Source organism: Lathyrus oleraceus, chromosome 4, assembly GCF_024323335.1.
Source record: "Lathyrus oleraceus cultivar Zhongwan6 chromosome 4, CAAS_Psat_ZW6_1.0, whole genome shotgun sequence".
NCBI classification, from domain to species: Eukaryota; Viridiplantae; Streptophyta; class Magnoliopsida; order Fabales; family Fabaceae; genus Lathyrus; species Lathyrus oleraceus.
The window spans coordinates 274,493,116-274,508,636 of NC_066582.1; the positions used below are offsets into that span (position 1 = coordinate 274,493,116).

The 15,521-nt window shown below is 41.3% G+C and overlaps 1 pseudogene; it reads left to right on the plus strand.

The window, feature by feature from the left end:
- Positions 1–7,557: 7,557 nt before the first annotated feature.
- On the plus strand, positions 7,558–7,657 carry LOC127077292 (uncharacterized; annotated as a pseudogene).
- Positions 7,658–15,521: the final 7,864 nt, after the last annotated feature.

The window sequence follows — 15,521 nt, forward strand, 5'->3', positions numbered from 1 at the left end:
ACCTTGCTGTTGTTTGGCCTTCCAAAAATTGTGTTTTGCAAAATGCGGATAAAGTACCGGATAGTGGGGTTATGTATATGGGAGAGAAGGAGCTCTTCCCAGTTGTAGGTATCTATACCGGAAATTTTCTTAAAAAGGCCAAAAACGCCAACTGTGTTCCAGTTTGAGGTTGGAGGGATTCTGGCGTGCAGCAGACCTTCTGTGGGAAATTGTAGCATGGTACTCAATTGGTTTTGGGTTAAGGAGTACTCGGTGTTAAACATTCGGAAGGTTGCGGTACCGGTTAGAAATTCGTCTTCACCGGCGGGAGTGGTGTAGTCGTATGAACTTAAGAATTCTAAGGTTAGGGATGGGTAGGTGGGTTGATTATGAGTGCAAAGGAAGGTTAGGTTGGCTTGACGGAACATCCATTCGATACCTTGGAGTAGGCCTAATTGTTGTAAACAGGTTAAATCGGGGTACCTGGTGGAAGCGACGCCTCGCTGTTGGAAACGCTCGAATTGCTCCCTCTGATAATTGTCATCTACGGATCGGAAGATGATATTTCCGAAATTCTGATTTCCCGCCATTGTGATGAATTTTGAAGGGGTGATTTGGAAAGAAAAAAGAAATGTATTTGATAGGAGAGAATTGTTTTGTGGTGAATGAAGGAAGGTTTGGTGGGTATTTATAGGAGAAGAATTTGGAAGGTGGAAAGAAAAAGTGGTTGAAAAGTAATTAAGTGTGGTTAAATGAAAAATGAATGGGGAAGGTAAAAAGTTAAAGGTGTAACGTTCGTCTCCAACGGCTCCTTAACGTTCACTAGTCTGAGGAGTGTTACGCTCGTCACAGGGGTGTGACGCTCGTAACAGGCAATAGGCATGCCGTCCGTCACAAGATGTGTGACGCTCATCACACATTCCTTTTTGGAAAGGCCTCAGTAGCGCTTCACAGAATTACTTTGGTTGGTGAATTTATTAGTTTTGTTTCGCTTATGATCAGTCTGCAGTTTAATTTATTGTGCACGCTTAATCTGCTTTGTATAGTAATAATTCATAGGTAGCAACAGTAGAGCATAATAGCTATTGCATAATAAAATTAAATAAACAGCTTCAATAAAAATGATCATAATGTAATACAGGAAAGGAAAACAATGAAATGAAAGAAAAAAATAAATGTGAACATGAATTCAAATAACATTAATAAATAATCTAACTTAAAACTAAATAACTTAGAAAACTAACTAAACTCTATCCCTCTGTACGATCTCTGGCCGGAGGAGCAAAAGAGTTAACATGATGTAGCAACTCGTGGAACTGATTCGTCATACTGCTCATGTATCCTAGAACTTCTTGTCTCATGTTAGTAAATTCTCCTCTGAGGGCGTCTTGTTCTGACATCAAAGCTTCAATGGCGGTGTTATAATCAGTTTCGGGCATATGATGTCGGAGGTCAGGTATGGCTGATTCTTCGGTTGGAACAGGCTGAGGAGGAGGGTCAATATCATAATAGCCGGATGGTGTCTGAGGGTCAGATTCAGCATGAGGGATCTGGTCAACATAATTCTCATAGTCATTACAAATCTCATAATCCTGGATGGATTCAGTGGATCTAGCAGGAGTTGGGGTTTCATTCAGGTTATAGAGCCAGTTCCTTTGGTTATGAACACTAGTCCTAGGATCGGGCAAGGTGAATAGGCAGAGAACCTGGTTATCAATAATAAGCTCAAACTCATCAGTCCCTAGGTTTGCTATAAACATAGTGTTGAAGAGGAAAGGTATACTCATAGTAGTAATGCCACCAAAAGGGCTAAGGTCAAGCATAGGCTGACGTAATCCAATAGCATTACCTATCATAGTTATCAAACCGCCTATTCTAATGGGTGCTCTCTCATCCTGGATAAGGTGGTCCAAATTAGCTAACATAAAAGTGGCACCGTTTACTGGACGGTTCTGGGAAGCACAAAATATGATGAAGAGTTCATCACGTGAAACTGAAGTACTATTTGGCTTCTTCCCAAATAAAGTGTGGGTCAGGATCTTATGGAAATAGCGAAAGGCCGGGTTGTGTATGTTTCCAGAGAGAAACTCATGTTCTTCGGGCTCATCATTTCCAGTCAGCCTACCCCAAAAGTGTTCAAGCTCTCTATATTCAAAAAGTTCTTCCTGGCTTACAGTGAATGTATCAAAGGAGGTAGGGAAACCCAAAAGGTTGGTGAAGTCTCTAATATTAAATTGGTACTCCATATTGAACATTCTGAACTGGATAAAACCTCTGCTAATTCCTTTTCCATGGCTGGGTAGATAGATTAATGAGCTAAGGAATTCTAGTGTGAGTCTCCGATAGGTGGTGAAATGTCTCAGGATAGGGGAGGTCTCCCATCCTATCTGATTCAGCAAATACAGGACACTCTGTCTCAGTCCAAGGGCAGTCATAGCCCAATCATCAGCATATAAACTAGGTAGCATCTCTCTAGCGGCTAGTTCTTCAAACTTTTGTTTCTGAGCCATTCCTCTGAACTTGATACCCATACGATCAATATGTCCCATCTGGTTAGTGTTAGTCTAGAGAAAAGAAAACATGAGTTTAAGTCAGGATTTGGCCAAATGCCGAAAGAAGAAAAAGTTATTATTGTTATTTATATATATATATATATTTTTTTTTTGAATAAATCAAGAATGAATACTAAACAGAAATTAAAAGAATAATTAAGAAAGAAATAGGGAAATGATAATAATAGAATAATAAAATAACAAATTAATTTGTGGGTTGTCTCCCACTAAGCGCTTTGTTTAAATGTCGCAAGCTCGACAAAGAAACTGTTAAATATAATCTATAGGTCCTGGGGGCGTTTCGTCTAAGTGCAGGATTTGCGAATCCTCGTTGGTTTCCGCAAAGTGATAGTGTTTCAGACGTTGCCCGTTTACGGTGAACGGTTCTGTAGATTTTCCTTTTATTTCTACCGCTCCACTGGGAAAGACTTTAGTGATATGAAAAGGCCCTGACCATCTGGATCGTAGTTTTCCCGGGAATAATTTTAGTCTAGAGTTAAATAAAAGTACTGCGTCGCCTTGCTTGAAGATTTTCCTTGATATACGCTTGTCATGCCATTGTTTTGTTCTTTCTTTATAGATTCTGGCATTTTCATAGGCGTCTCTTCTGAGTTCCTCTAATTCGTTTATGTCAAGGATTCTCTTTTCACCGGCGGCTTTATAATTCAAATTTAAATTTCTAATAGCCCAATAGGCTTTATGTTCTAATTCTACCGGGAGGTGACAGGATTTTCCATAAATGAGCTTAAATGGGGTCGTCCCTATGGGGGTTTTATAAGCAGTTCGGTATGCCCACAAAGCTTCTGGTAATTTCAATGACCAATGTTTCCTTGAAGTGGCGACCGTTTTTTCTAGTATTTGCTTGATTTCTCTGTTAGATACTTCCACTTGTCCACTGGTTTGAGGGTGGTAAGGTGTCGCTATCCTATGTCTTACTCCATATTTAAGTAGTAGTTTTTCGAGTACTTTGGATATAAAGTGCGATCCACCATCACTGACTACTATTCTTGGGATGCCAAATCTCGGAAATATTATATTCTTAAAGAGTCTAGTTACTACTCGGGTGTCGTTTGTTGGGGAAGCTATAGCTTCGATCCATTTTGATACGTAGTCAACTGCCACGAGTATGTATTTGTTACCGAAAGAGGATGGGAAAGGTCCCATGAAGTCTATCCCCCACACGTCAAAAATCTCTACTTCCAAAATACCTTTTTGCGGCATCTCGTCACGTCTAGATATGTTTCCCGTGCGTTGACATCTGTCACATTCCTTAATAGCCGCATGTACGTCCTTCCATATAGTTGGCCAATAAAAGCCAGCTTGTAGGATTTTAGAGCAGGTCTTGGATGTACTTGTGTGTCCACCATAAGGAGCGGAGTGGCAGTGTTGGATTATATTTTCTACCTCTTCTTCGGGTATACATCGACGGAAAATACCATCGGGGCCTCTTTTGAAAAGTAAGGGATCATCCCAGTAATAGTGTTTTATGTCGTAGAAGAATCGTTTCTTCTGCTGGTAAGATAAAGTAGGTGGAACTATTCCGGCAGCTAAATAATTGACTAGATCAGCGTACCATGGTGTGACGTATATAGCTAATGTGGTTTCTACTCGCATGTCGGAGTTGTTCTCTTCCAAAGTAGCTATAAGTTTGTCATACAAGAAATCATCATTAATTGATGTTCTTTCCGGTTCAAGGTTCTCAAGTCTAGAGAGATGGTCTGCTACTACGTTTTCAGTTCCTTTCTTGTCCTTGATTTCTAAGTCGAATTCTTGTAGCAACAAGATCCATCTTAGGAGTCTAGGTTTAGCGTCTTTTTTTGTTAAAAGGTACCTGATAGCAGCGTGATCGGTGTAAACTATTATTTTGGCTCCTACCAAGTAAGAACGAAATTTATCTAGCGCAAATACCACTGCTAGGAGTTCTTTCTCGGTAGTGGCGTAATTCATTTGCGCTTCATCCAGGGTTCTGCTTGCGTAATATATAACGTGAAGCTTTTTATCCTTTCTTTGTCCTAAAACAGCACCTACAGCATAATCACTGGCATCGCACATTATTTCGAATGGTTCATTCCAGTATGGTGTCTGCATTATGGGTGCTGAGATCAACGCTTGTTTAAGAGTTTGAAATGCTTTTAAACAGTTATCGTCGAATATGAATTCAGCATCTTTCATTAACAGTCCGGTTAGAGGTTTAGTTATCTTAGAGAAGTCTTTGATGAATCGTCGGTAAAAACCGGCGTGTCCTAAAAAGCTTCGTACTTCCCTCACGGTTCTTGGGGGTTGAAGATTTTCGATTACCTCTATTTTGGCTTTGTCTACTTCAATTCCTCTGTTCGAGATGATGTGTCCTAAAACAATTCCTTCTTGTACCATAAAGTGGCACTTTTCCCAGTTAAGTACTAAGTTTACTTTCACACATCGCTCAAGGACTCTTTCTAGGTTTTCAAGGCATTCTTCGAAACTTTGTCCGTATACAGAAAAGTCATCCATGAATACTTCCATGATGTTTTCGAGGAAGTCGGCGAAAATTGCCATCATGCATCTTTGAAAGGTTGCAGGGGCATTACACAGACCAAACGGCATTCGTCTATAAGCGAAGGTACCAAAAGGGCATGTGAACGTTGTCTTTTCTTGGTCATCCGGGTGAATTGGTATTTGAAAGAAGCCTGAATAACCGTCTAGATAACAGAAATGTGAATGTTTTGCTAATCGTTCTAACATTTGGTCAATGAATGGTAAAGGGAAATGATCTTTTCGGGTTGCTTTGTTTAGTTTCCTATAATCAATGCACATTCTCCATCCCGATTCGATTCGTTTAGTTATAGTTTCTCCTTTTTCGTTTTCAATAACGGTTATGCCTCCTTTCTTTGGTACAACGTGTACAGGGCTAACCCATTTGCTATCAGATATAGGATATATAATACCTGCTTCCAATAACTTGGTTATTTCTTTCTTTACTACCTCACTCAGGATCGGATTTAGTCTTCTCTGGTGTTCCCTAGAGGTTTTACAGTCTTCTTCTAACATGATGCGGTGCATACAAATAGAAGGGCTTATTCCTTTAAGATCAGTGATGTGGTATCCTAGTGCGGTGGGGTACTTCCTTAAGATATGTAAGAGTTTTTCTGTTTCGAGTCTTCCTAGATCTGCATTAACTATCACAGGTCGTTCAAGTTCTAAGTCTAGGAATTCATATCTCAAATTTTTGGGAAGTGTTTTCAGGTCAGGGGTTGGTTTGTTAAGACATTGCGTAGGGTCCGGTGTTATTGCTAAACATTGGTTAGATTTGTCCTCTAAAAGATAGTCTGATGATTTGTCTTCTCCTAACTCTGCTTCTTTTATGCATTCATCGATGATATCCATGAAGTAACATGTATCTTCTATTGCAGGTGCTTTCAAGAATTGGGAAAGAATGAATTCAATTTTCTCTTCACCTACTTCGAAGGTGAGTCGTCCTCGTTTTACGTCTATGATTGCACCGGCAGTTGCTAAGAACGGTCTTCCTAGTATAATAGGCGTAGTATCATCTTCTCTAATGTCCATAATTGTAAAGTCAGTGGGAATGTAAAACTGACCTATGCGTACGGGAACGTTTTCAAGGATTCCTACAGGATATTTGATGGAACGATCTGCTAGTTGCACAGACATTTTGGTTGGTCTTAATTCTCCCATTTCCAGTTTCTTGCATATGGATAAAGGCATAACGCTAATTCCGGCTCCTAAATCGCATAAAGCTTTGTCGATGACAAATTTTCCTATGTGACAGGGTATAGAGAAACTACCCGGATCCTTGAGTTTAGGAGGCATGTTTTGGATTATAGCGCTACATTCGGCAGGGAGTGTAACAGTTTCGCTATCCTCAAGTTTCCTCTTATTAGAAAGGATTTCTTTTAAGAATTTAGCATATGAGGGCATCTGCGTAATAGCTTCGGTGAACGGAATTGTAACGTTTAATTGTTTAAGGAGGTCAACAAATTTTCTAAATTGGCCTGCATCTTTGGTTTTAACAAGCCTTTGAGGGTAAGGGATAGGTGGTTTGTAAGGTGGTGGAAGTACATAAGGTTCCTTCTTTTCTAGGGTTTCCTTATTACTCTCTTCCTTTTCCTTAGGTTCACTTTCCTCAGTTGATTTCTTAGGGTTTTGGTTTTCTATCCTTGGATCAGACGGTCCTTCCACTTCCGTTCCACTTCTTAATATAATTGCATGAGCTTGGCTTCTCGGATTAGGTTGGGGCTGTCCAGGGAATGTACCAGTTGGGGCAGCAGTAAGTGCTTGTTGTTGAGCTACTTGAGATATTTGTGTTTCCAGCATTTTGTTATGGGTAGCCAAGGCATCTACTTTGCTTGCTAGTTGTTTAAGTTGTTCGCCAGTGTGTATGTTCTGGTTTAAGAAATCTTTATTGGTTTGTTGTTGGGAAGCTATAAAGTTTTCCATCATGATTTCCAAGTTGGATTTTCTAGGGGTATTATTGTTAGGCATGGATGGATTTGGTTTCTGATATCCCGGAGGTATAGATGGGGCTTGATTTGGAGACTGTCCAGGTGCGTACAAAGCATTATTACTCTTATATGAAAAGTTTGGATGGTTCTTCCAATTTGGGTTATAGGTATTCGAATAGGGGCTTCCTTGAGCATAGTTCACTTGCTCTGCTTGGATTCCAGTCAAAAGTTGACAGTCCGTAGGAGTGTGGCCTTGGATTCCACAGACCTCGCAATTCCGAGTTATAGCAACCACGGCGGCTGGAGGTGATACGTTTAAACTTTCAATTTTCTGGACCAAAGCATCCACTTTTGCATTAACGTGGTCAAGGTTACTTATCTCGTACATGCCAGTTTTCGTTTGAGGTTTTTCCACCGTTGTTCGTTCGGTTCCCCACTGATAGTGGTTTTGGGCCATGCTCTCGATAAGCTGGTAGGCATCAGCATAAGGTTTGTTCATTAGTGCACCACCTGCAGCGGCGTCTATTGTTAACCTTGTGTTGTATAAGAGACCATTATAAAATGTGTGAATTACTAACCAGTCTTCCAAACCATGGTGTGGGCAAAGTCTCATCATGTCTTTGTATCTTTCCCATGCTTCGAAAAGAGACTCGTTGTCTTTCTGTTTAAATCCGTTTATCTGGGCTCTTAACATAGCTATTTTGCTTGGCGGAAAGTATCGGGCAAGAAAAACTTTCTTCAACTTGTTCCAGGTGGTGACTGAGTTGGAAGGGAGAGATTGAAGCCATCTTCTAGCGCTATCTCTTAATGAGAAAGGAAAAAGACGAAGTCGAATTGCCTCTGAAGTGACACCATTAGCTTTAACAGTATCGGCGTATTGGACAAATACGGATAAATGAAGGTTTGGATCCTCGGTAGGATTTCCAGAGAATTTGTTCTGTTGCACAGCCTGCAACAGCGAAGGTTTTAGTTCGAAGTTGTTTGCTTCGATTGCGGGCGGAGCAATACTTGAATGCGGCTCATCTTGCGATGGAGCGGCGTAATCTCTAAGAGCACGAGCTGGTTCTGCCATCTCGGTTAAAGAAGGAAGATCTTTGAGATCAGGAAAGTCTATAGGAGGGAGATTGTTTGCAGCACGATATTCCCGAATTCGTCGTAAGACTCGGAGATATAGCTCGATATCGTTGATTCGTAAATAGAGCGGTTCGCCTTGTGAGCGAGTGCGTGGCATACAAATCAACGAAAGAAAGAATAGAAGAAAGAGAAACCTTAGTCTCTACAGCGTAACAGAAGAGTTACGATATCGATTAAATAAAAGTCCCCGGCAACGGCGCCAAAAACTTGATCGCTCGACTGTGTGAGTCGAGAATGGGATACAAACTGCAAGTGCACAGTTCTATCGCGTAGTTTTAAAAGATATCGATCCCACAGGGACTTATGAATCGATATACCGTTATCTAAGGTTACTACGTAAATCTAAGGTGAGAAATGTTTGATTGTTTGGGGGAAAAACTAAGAGCTAAACTAAGATCTAAATTAAATATTAATAAAACGGATATCGGTATGTAGTTCGTCAAAACTAGGGAATCAAGTCTTTGTCGGTTTCTTGGTTTTAAAATAAATCGTTTCAGTTAACTTTATTGGTTAAAGGTTTTATCTCAAACTCTCGCTCTGTTGAATAAACCATGATTTTATATTAATGTAGCTGTCACTTATAATTAAGTCAAAAACCATATTTTGAAAGCAATAAAGTTGCAGAAACTCTTTTTAAGAAAACACTGACCGTTTTAAACACCCTTATCTCAAACTCTCGCTCTGTTGACTTAGGTTATACAATTAAATCCAAATGCTTAACTCTCGTCCTCACATTCAATCTTTAAAAATACTTTTTGGAAAAGGTCAGAATTTAATTAACTCTAAAACTTGCTCTCGCCCTGATCTAGAATTAATGCCTAACTTACACTGTCCAGTTAAAACCTCAAACTCTCGCTCTATTGATTTTAACTTCTTTATGTCCTTTACTTTTTGTAAAAAATCTTGTTATTAAACCTGTAAGTTGAGACCGTAAAAAGATTGATTTTAATTTTAAGTTTAAATAGACCGACTCAGTCTTGATCCTTATTCTGCTTACTTTACATACCGATACCTAGGCGAATTAGCCAGACATGCTAAATAAACAAGAATACATATCATGCATAAACAGACTCATTCCAGGCAGATAATATAGATAAATAATGAAACAAAATATGAAATAATGATTAAAGAACCTGAATGCGTAATACAATAGTCTTGAACACTCCACCACAAGCCGGTAGGATTTGTTCTTCGATTCTTCAATTAAACAATAAATTAAGCCAAGGAAATAAAACTAGAATCTAACGTAAGGTTAGATCCGATAAAAAGTTGCACAATAGTTTCCGGTGTAGAAACTATTATGCGAAAAATATCTAAATGCTAAAAAGGGAAAGGTAAATCGCAAGGGAAAAAGAATGTAGAACTTGCAAAAGAAATAAATAAACAATGTTAAGTTGCTGGAAAAGAAAAATAAGCAAAAGCGTAAAAAGAAAGAAAATTGGCAAAGCTTCGGCAATGTGAGCGTGGAAAAACCGAGGAATCGAGGAACCCTCTTAGGTTTTTGATGTAGCTATTTATATTGGTGCTGGCAACTGCTTTTCCTTTCCCAAGGTATTCAACGTGGCTAAATGCACGGCGTGGATATAGGACACCAACTCCTCAACGTCTCTTCAAGTCTTCTGAGGGCGTTACTTGCGCCAAAAAAGTAGTGGAACGGTGTGACGCTCGTCACACCATGTGTGACGTCCATCACAAGGTTGTTTTGCGTGACGCTCGTCACACACCCTGTGACGTCCGTCACAGGCACAGCATTGGTGACTTGTGCGCTTTGGGCTGGGCTTTGGCATTTGGTTCCTTTTCTCTCCTTTTTGCACCTCCTTTTCTTCCATTTTCACTTGTTCTTCAAAGTAGACTACCTGAGACAAATAGGAAGAAAATACCACGTAATATCTCATAAAATGCAGTAAACCGAAATAAATAGTCATAGAATTTAATGGAATTAAGTCCTAAAATATGATATAATTTCGTGTTATCATAGCCACTACTATTCATTAAGAAGGAAAGAAGAATTCTGCAAAACCAGGAGCAAAGGACGAACGAGAAGTCTTACCTCCATCCGCCGGTGAATCTCACCGTATTTGGTTAGCATCCTTTCCGAAATTTCTATTTCTGCATTTCGATTATGCTTTTCATCCTTCTGAAGGAACCATGGTTGTTTTCCAATTTATGTTTTCATCGAAGTCTCTGTGTGGAGTTAGCAGTACCACCGCTCATGTTGCGTTTGTTGATTTCTCTTGATTTCTATTGTGTATTTTAAGATGAAAACAGAATGATATCTAGAATGAAGAAATAAATCCCTTTCTTATTTTATTTAAAAATGGCAGAGGAAATTTTCTTGGGATTTATAATCTCTGCAAGTTATCCTCTTTGTTTGCTTTAGCTGTTTGGTTTCTCAAAGGTCAAGGTGTTTGGACCGATGAACAAGGCTTGCTACCCAATGCATTGCCTTTTCGTTTTTCTGTGTGCTCTTTGATTATTGTCTGCCACCCATCATAAATGCCGACAGTTGGCATGGGCATGAGAGATCTCTTCTGCTTCCGTCACCCAACAGCCATGCGGCTAGGGTGACCGTTGGACTTTTGACTTTTTCCTGTTTTGGTGATATGGGCACTGCTTCGTGGGCTTTGGGTTTGACATACTCCACCGGCCCATTTCTTTTTTTGTTAGTTTTTTATCATTATTCTTTTTATTTGTTCTTGTTTATATGTTTGGTCGTTGTTAGTTTAATAGTTGATTGCCTATGGCCGGGTGGAGGGGAAGGAGTCTCATCTCCCCTTGTGTGGTGGGTTCAATACCCACATATAACATTTCCTTTCTTTTTTTTAGCATTCATTTTTTTTCATGTTTATGTTGTATTATAATTTTATTATACTCACAGTTTCATTTGTTAATAATGCAAACTTTGTTTTCTTTTAACTTCATCATTCATTCAAAACCACTTTCAAAACTATAAAAATCATGTTTTTCTCGATTTAATATCGAGCCCATTTTTTACACCCTCGTAAGTCGATTGCTTTTTAAGCATCGCCATCAACCTCACATAGCTTACTCTTGGGCTTTCTTACAATGAGCCGGTTCCCTTACACTTACACTCATACATTGTTTAATGCTTCATTATTTCATTCTTTGATTATTTGATTCGATTATATAGTTGCTTAAATATCTTATTGTTGATTAACTGTTGCCTACTTGTATGGTGTATGAGGCATATATTTATATTGTTTGATTACCATGTCAACCCCCATTCATAACAAATGTACCCCTCTCCCATGAAATGTATAATATTTATTCTTTCATTCTTTATTCATCTGTTAACACAAGAATTAAAATGAACATTCGATAACCATTTCAAAACAACATCAAAACCTCGATCCAACGTCGAGTGATCATTTTTCAAAACCTAACAGAACCAGCACGTATTCATCCACCCTTTTGTAAGTCGATTGCTTTATGCATCGCCATCAACCTTGTAAGCCGATTGCTTTATGCATCGCCATCAACTTTGTAAGTCGATTGCTTTATGCATCGCCATCAACCTTGTAAGCCGATTGCTTTATGCATCGCCATCAACCTTGTAAGTCGATTGCTTCATGCATCGCCATCTACCTTTACCCCATTCCTCTCCTTGCTCCATTCGTCGATTCTTGTTCCGTTTAGCTAGCACCTATTAGGTAGAACCCTTTGTATGATAACATAGGTAGGATTTCCATATCCTTTTGTATGCTAACATTAGGTAGATATTCACATTTGTAAATCCAAACACTTAAGTACACATTGCATGACAACTCTAGGGCAGAGCTTCCCCATTTCTTTTAGACCTTTCCGAGCGTCTCCGATCTTGTGGCATGTAGTCCGTTCTATTGCAAAGAGGTAACTGCCTAAGACTCGATTCAGCGAGCTGCGACACCTACTGCTAGGACGTGAACACATTGCCCACTCTCCTTTGACACAACTGGTGTCCTTCTTTTGTAAGTCCATGTTCAGATGGCAACCCCTCTGAAGGGGAACTACATCGCCCTGATCCTTGTTCCAGACGAGGTATGTAGGCAGGTGGTCGTGCGAGACCACTCCGGGCACCTTTTTTTCCTTTTTTGTGTGTGTTTGTTTGACAATTGCTAGGCTCGAGTTCCCGACTCCTTGGCAATCTGTTGTTTGTTGTTCTTGTTGTGTGCTTGGAAGTTGATGTAAGTCCATCGAGTGGCATTCGGGTTCCAGTGTGGGTTTGTTGGGTTCGGATGCTGATGTAAGTCCAGTGATTGGCAGTCGGGCTCCACGTTTGCCCTTTTGTGTGTGTTTTGGTTCGGATGCTGATGTAAGTCCAGTGATTGGCAGTCGGGCTCCATGTTTGCCACCTTTTTGTGTGTAGGTGCCATGTTCAGATGGCAATCCCTATGTGGCCGAACTACGACAACTCTGATTCTCATGTTCAGATGAGATACGTAGGCACAAGATGCGATGTCTTGCCGAGTTTGACTAACGACTAACAACTAATCCTTATTTTCTTTTTCCCTCGTTGCGATCCTTTCTCTCGCCCTCGTTGCGATCCTTTCTCTCGCCCTCCTTGCGATCGAGACTTTCCTTTTCTCTTGCCCTAGTTGCAATCGAGACCCTTTATTCCCGTAGTTAGTTGAACTACGTTTTGCTCTGATTCTCATTCCCGATGAGATACGTAGGCATAAGACGCGATGTCTTAGCGAGCACACTTATCCTTAACCCTTAGGTAGCCGAGCTACGAAGACTCTGATTCTCATATTCAGATGAGATACGTATGCAGTGGATGCGACATCCGTGCGAGTCATTTTTCTTTGACCCCTTCTTTTAGTAAATAGTACATTAGATAAACATACACCCTTTAGACAAGAACAACAAGAGTGGATCCCGTAGAGTACTACGGATGCGTAGGGGTGCTAATACCTTCCCTTCGCATAATCGACTCCCGAACCCAAGATTTGGTTGCGAGACCTTATCTTTTCCTTTCCTCTCTTCAGGTTTACTTCGAGCGTTTCCTTTCCCTCCTTTGGGATAAATAACGCACGGTGGCGACTCTTCTGTCATTTCTTTCTCGCCGGTTGTTTTTTTCGCACCTCTGTATTTTTCAGGTTGCGACATGATGCCCCGGTGCACCAGAGTGGAAATCACAACGCACGTTGGCATCATACCCAGGCGGTATCTTTGTCAACGGTGCCATGATCCTCAATTCAACGAACCCTAGTCTGAGCAACTCAGGTAGCAACTCAGCATAGGTCATCGGCAATGGATCAAAACGCCGATCAGGCATCCTCTGCCTAGGCTGATACGGACGTTGATGTTGTTGTTGTTGTTGCGGTTGTTGTTGAACTCTCTGTTGTTGCTGTTGACGAGGTTGAGGTGCCGGAATGGTCACAGCAGCAACCTGGCGATACTGATTCCTATTCACAAACCTTCTACCATGCTGCACAGCGCTGGCTTCACCCTCTCTCCGGCGAGGTGTCCCAGCAAACGGTTTCTTCGAAGACGAGCACCCAACATCCTGAATTTTACCAGCTTTGATCAAACTCTCTGTCCTCTCTCCACAGATTACCACGTCTGAAAAACTACCAAATGGGCAGCTTCCCATCCGGTCCATGAAAACACCTTGCAGAGTGCCAATGAACATATCAGTTAACTCCCTCTCCAGCATAGGGGGTTATACTCTAGCAGCCAATTCACGCCACCTCTGGGCGTACTCCTTGAAGCTTTCTCCGGATTTCTGACAAAGACTCTGCAGCTGAGTCCAGCTCGGCGCCATGTCCATATTGTGTTTGTATTGCCTCAAGAAGGCCTCACCCAGATCTCTCCAGAAAGACTCTGCAGCTGACAAAGACTCTGCAGCTGAGTCCAGCTCGGCGCCATGTCCAAGGAAGCCCCAGACAAGCTATCCTGGAAGAAGTACATCCATATTTTCTCGTTATCCGTGTAAGCAGAGATTTTCCGATAATACGCCTGCACGTGGGTGCGAGGGAAAGAAGTACCGTTGTATTTATCAAAAGAGGGTGCCTTGAATTTGTAGGGAATCCTCAATCCCTCTACCAGACCGATGTTGGTCACATCAAAACCCAGGGAATTCTGACATTCCATGGCTCTTATTTTCTCAGTAAGGGCATCCACTTTACGATCCCTCTCTTCGACCCTTCCAACAACTTCATCATCTTCACTCAGCAGTGTGAGCATGTCCTCTTGTCTGTCAACAATCGGAGCAGGATGACGAATAGGAGCCCGGGTAGCTCTAGCATTGACAGTCTCTGCAGCAAGAGGTTGTCCGTTGATTCTGATCCCCCTTAACTCATCACCCACAGCGTAGTCATTGGCGGGAATAGCAGTAACATTCTCATGAACAGGTACACCCACTGGTGACGCTCGGTTGGACTGCGGAATCACGGTCTCTTGTCTCTAAACCAAGGCTCTAAGTTCCTCTTGACCTTGCGCAACCCCTTGCATCATAGTCATAAACTGGGCCATGTTTGCCCTCATCTCAGCCAACTCTGTCTGAACCTGGTCCATATTCCTTTGATGATTCAGTCTGGTTGAATAGCGATGAGGTCTCTGATCAGCTATCCTGCCTGACACAGGAACCAGAGTGAGAAGTCACGAACAAGAACACCTGTTATGCAAAATGATATGTGTATGATGCGTGTGATGCGTATGCAGGTTAACTTTTCTTTTTCTATGCATTATTTTTTGAAAATAAACATGCTATGATGCAAATGATGGAGTCATGATTGTCGGCTGAGTATCACGCAGCACAGGATCAAAGCTTCGGCATGAACTCGGAACCACAAATCATCTGAAACCCAAAGTCATCTGAACCCGTATCTCTGAACCAAGTCACCATATGAGCAAGTACCCTCAAATTCAGCCCAGGGATCCGAAATAAACAGAACCCTCCGATCAATACCAGGGTCAAACCTCCGGCGTCCAGAAATAAAGATCCATAAATCCGACTTAAGATCACCAACACAGCATCACTGGCAGAAACCTGTACTTGCAAGAATCAAACCCTCCCCTCACAGGTGAATTCTAACAAGGTCATCCTAAGGCGGACAATGGTCTCGACAATCGGGCAAAGATACTCAACGGGTTTTCCCTTTCGGGTGTGCCGTTGCAGCTCTCTTGAGATCATCTAAACTAAAGATCCGGGAAAGAACGGTCACCGAAGTCAATAGCTCAGATGAGATAACCCAACCTGAGTGGAATAACTCCAAACGGAAGGACTCTCTCAAATGAACCTCGTCCGGCTGTGGTGACACATCGCAACAACATGCTGATACAGCAAGTGAGGAGACGTGAGACCATGCTAATCCTAGGTGTATACTCGGGCCTGGGTTTTAGCCCCACTCAGAACATCCACCCCAAACAGAGGAACCAACCTGTACAGGAGACAGCACAATGATAGTATGAT